This window comes from Anomaloglossus baeobatrachus, chromosome 9 (genome assembly GCF_048569485.1).
Source record: "Anomaloglossus baeobatrachus isolate aAnoBae1 chromosome 9, aAnoBae1.hap1, whole genome shotgun sequence".
NCBI classification, from domain to species: domain Eukaryota; kingdom Metazoa; phylum Chordata; class Amphibia; order Anura; family Aromobatidae; genus Anomaloglossus; species Anomaloglossus baeobatrachus.
Window position 1 is genome coordinate 143,211,219 of NC_134361.1, and position 4,546 is coordinate 143,215,764.

The following is a 4,546-nucleotide window of genomic DNA, read 5'->3' on the forward strand; positions in this document are numbered from 1 at the left end:
TTGCCACACTCCCTCTGCATATGTCCTGTGTCGCCACAGTTCCTACATTGGTTTACCTGCCCGTTGAAGAACAGGTAACCGTGCTCTTTTCCGATCACCACCAAGGATGGAGGGTGCATGAAACCCTCCACCCCGTGCGGATCAGGGTTGAAGCGTCTCTTTCCGCACCAGAGACCACTCTTGTCCATAACTTTCCCTGTGGATCGTACCGATACACAGTATCGCCACAAGAATAACAATGTCATCCTCAGGGACAAACGGACTGTGCATGTACACCACCAGGGTCACCTCATCACCACCGTACAAACATGTACAGACCACGTCATCCAGCAGCGGAGGGTTGCTGTGGATTCTGACAAGGTCATGGAATGTCCGACAAGCCGCTCGGGAATCCAACGTCAGGATGTATGTGTTCTGCCTCCTCTCCTGCAGGCAGTACACTTCACTCCTTGTCACGCCCAACAGACCCTGCAGGATCTGTGTGAAGAAGGCCCCAGGGTTGTCAAAACCCACATTGGTCCCAGGGAGTACAATTTTAAAGGAATTCTTAAGCTGGCTAGAGCCAGTGAAGTTCACATAAGTGCAAGGCATAGCACTCGGGCATAAAGACTTACCGTCCAAGATGGGTTCGGCCTTTCACCGGGGATCACTCCTCGTTGCTCAGGTACTAGTCCGGCTCCCTAATAGCAACAGGGGGGTGAAGTCCCACCGTGAGATGAAACAATCCCCCCAGACCAAAGAGCCAAGTACCCGAGCACCTTCCAGCCAAAAACAGATACAAAACAGTAAAGCTCTGCACCTGATCTCAGCCAAAAGGCCGAGAAGCAATAACCCAAATTGGTTTCGGCCTTGAGTGGCACCCTGGCCTATGCCGGACACATCTTAGGGAGAGGGAGAGAAACCCACGCCTACAGAAGACATTTTGTCACTTAAGCCAACCCTTGAAAAAGCTGTTTTGCAGAGCAAAAACAAGAAGAATGATGCGTTTTTCAGCCGCCGCCCACTGCAATGAATCTGAATAACTCCTCCTTTTGAGCACAAGCACCTCCCCTCCCTCTTGCAGTCTTTCCAATTCATGATACAAAAAGACGGACAGGACAGGACAGGCTGCCTGACTTTCCGTCACTGCCACCCTTTGCCATCCTTACCCGTAGAAAGCCCTTCCACTATCGCCAAACCCTAATCTTTTCCCTTCCCCTCCCAGCCCCCAGTTCCTGCCCTCTGCACCCCTCCCACCACCCGCATCCCTTCCCCTGTCATCCCCCTACCACCCGCGAAGAAAAGTGTTTGCCCCCTCCTTCCCCTACCCCCAACATCCCACCCAAAGAGCAACTACTGCTGCGCAGCTGGCTTTCTAGGCAGCAGTGCTATTGTGATGTCAGCGGGGGCATTGTGACAAGCCAGTGTTCCGTCTCTTCATGTTGTGCACTGTTCAAACAGAAAACAAGTCAACAGGCATACTACAGAAAAGCATACTAACAAAGGTTAGAGAGGGGCTTTCCGAGAGGGCTTTTTACAGTTTGTCTATTCCCAATTAGCCAATTAAGTATGCTTAATGAAAGTACTAATTCTTTCATAGGCCGCCTATTCTTAGTATTTGACGTTACTTATATTGCGGTATCAGGCTTCGCAGCAGGTTGCAAAACATTCATCACCCATGACTGTCCCCAATTGGGCTCAGAAGCTAAATGTCTATCATGACCTCTCTTTTTGAAAGTCCCAGAGCAAGCAAACTCTTCCTCCAGGAGAGAAAGCTAACAGATCACTAAAGACATCATCATTGCTCAAAGAAAACACCAAAAAACAATGCATGGTAGGAATAAACAGGTAACTTTAATTGGAGTGGAAGCGGAGAGATAGCACCTAATGCCAATTCTAGATCTTCTCACACCTGCGGTCACTGCAGCAGAAGCTGAATCCACTTTGTCCAAAAGGGATCTATTCCATTCAATTGCAAATGATCTAGATAAGACTGAGAACAAGATACTGCACGTAACATAGCAGAGTTGGTCAAGTTGAGTGGTGATGAGTTTGCTATTTGGTGCAGCTTTTGGATGACTAAAGCAAGTAAAAGGTGTGAAAGATAAAAAAAGGGTGAAAGTGTGAAAAGTGATTTGGCCAAATCGAGGTGCATATGAAGTTGTTTGCTTTCTTTCAATTCATTAATCGGGCTCATTTGAATCAGGTGAATTGAGTTCTGCTTTTGGAAACTGGGTTAAGAAGGGGTGCACCGGTCGTGGAGGTACTGCAATACCAGGTCAATGCGAGGAGTGGACAGAGCAAGCTCTTTTTCCATCTCCCTGTTCTAAAAATCCATTTAATATATGGTCCCCAGATAGGGGACGTATCAGATATTAAACTGATAAGAACAGATTATTTGATTTAATGAAGCTTTCCAAAGCACCGCAAAAAATGCATGACCGAAGTCACACCAAAAACAGTGCAAAGGCTAGGATTCGTGTGGACCCCTCCGTGAGGAGAGGGTCCCCAAAAATCAACCCCGTCCCTCCGAGCCAGAAGGCCACAGCAAGGGTCAGGGATCTTCGGTGCTCCCCCAAGCCGAAGCCTGGTTGAGCCTTGTCGTTGCTCCCATCGTCCACCCAGGCATCTTACCCAAGTGGAATAGAGAGCTACTAGTTGTTGGTTTCGCAGCCGAAACTGCACGGACCGTCAACCGGTGTTGGTTTCTCAGCCCAAGGCTAACCGGACCTCCAACCGGGTGTTGGTTTCTCAGCCGAAGCTGACCCAGACCTCCAACCGGGTGTTGGTTTCTCAGCCGAAGCTGACCCAGACCTCCAACCCGGTGTTGTTTTCTCAGCCGAAGCTGACCCGGACCTTCAACCAGGTATTGGTTTCTCAGCCCAAAGCTGAACGGACCTCCGACCAGGATTATAAAAATTTCCCTTCCTAGTCAGAAGGCCGGGATAGAGCAATATGCTCAGAAAGTATGAAAAGGCAAGGTACGGCATGCTACAGAGCCCAAGGCTCGCCGGGGTCCCAAGCCAGCAAGCTCAGACTCACTCCAGGGTCGTCAGTACTGGGGCACATTGCACCATAGCCCCCACACTTACTCAGTCTAATAGCCTCGATCCTGGTAGGGCTATGGTTTCCTCTAGATGAATATACTATCCACCCAGAAAACTAGCAAACGCAACCTTCCAGTGTGCATGGCATCATTGTACTAAGGTGGCCTGGAGCTTAAACCACCTCTTCGAATGATTTTTTTTTTTTTTTTTCTGTTCATCGGTAGAACTTCAAAATAACAAAGGTGATCACCTCCCGTTGCCTGGGAACCATCCAGGCACAAGAGGGCTATGTGTCACCAGACGGCGCACACACTCCCCCAAGGCCAGCAGTCGTGCAATCCCAGGCACCTTTCAGCAACGACCAAGGTAGCATCCTCCGAAACTACACTTGATCTTAACCAAAAGGTCAAGAAGCGATAACCAGAATTGGTTTCGGCCTTGAGTGGCACCCTGGCCTATGCCGGACACATCTTAGGGAGAGGGAGACAAACCCATGCCTACAGAAGACATTTTGATACCCAAGCCAACCCTTGAAAAGGCTGTTTTGCAAAGCAAAAACAAGAAGAATAGTGCGTTTTGCAGCCGCCGCCCACTGCAATGAATCTGAATAACTCCTCCTTTTGGGCACAAGCACCTCCCCTCCCCCTTGCAGTCTTTCCAATTCATGATAAAAAAAGACGGACAGGAAAGGCTGCCTGACTTTCCGTCACTGCCACCCTTTGCCATCCTTACCCGTAGAAAGCCCTTGAGGTGCATATAAAGTTGTTTGCTTTCTTTCAATTCATTAATTGGGCTCATTTGAATTAGGTGAATTGAGTTCTGCTTTTGGAAACTGGGTTAAGAAGGGGTACACCTGTCCTGAAGGTACTGCAATACCAGGTCAATCCGTGGAGTGGACAGAGCAAGCTCTTTTTCCATCTCCCTGTTCTAAAAATCCATTTAAAATATGGTCCCCAGATAGGGGACGTATCAGATATTAAACTGATAAGAACAGATTTTTTTTTATTTAACAGCATCTTTATTATCATGCACTTCTCAAAAAAAAGTAACAAACCATGTACAGTGCCGCAGCCCCGTACACACAGAAATATACAATAATTCTTACATAGCAGTAGAGTACGACGCACTAAACTATACATCACGCTCCTATGCTATCCATAACATTCAAGCGGAAAGAAAAAGTTAGACAATAAATAACGATGAACCGGCGATTGGGGGATGGGGGTAGGGAAAAAGGGGATAGGGTAGGGAAATCACAGGCCCGAAGCTTTATTGAAAGACGCACATAAACGGTAAAAGGGGGGAGGGGGCGTGGAAGAGGTTTAAACCTCCTCCTCGGCGCTGTCGTCCGGACTGTCCATAATGGAATAGTCTCTGAGCAGGCTGTGGATCAGCCTGTGGCAATCCTGGATAGACGTCCTCTCCCTCTTCAAGATGAACCGGTTTCTGGCGACCCAATTAGCGTCCTTAAAGCAGTTCATAAGGCGCCAAGCCTCCTGGATGGCTCCAACGGTGTGAGT

The 4,546-nt window shown here is 48.5% G+C and overlaps 1 non-coding gene and 1 pseudogene across 1 annotated transcript; both read right to left on the minus strand.

The window, feature by feature from the left end:
- Positions 1-2,220: 2,220 nt before the first annotated feature.
- On the minus strand, positions 2,221-2,418 carry LOC142253351 (U2 spliceosomal RNA). The gene has a single exon (XR_012726650.1). It is a non-coding gene; the product is annotated as a U2 spliceosomal RNA (small nuclear RNA).
- A 1,450-nt stretch (positions 2,419-3,868) lies between these two features.
- On the minus strand, positions 3,869-4,075 carry LOC142253547 (U2 spliceosomal RNA; annotated as a pseudogene).
- Between the last annotated feature and the right edge of the window lie 471 nt (positions 4,076-4,546).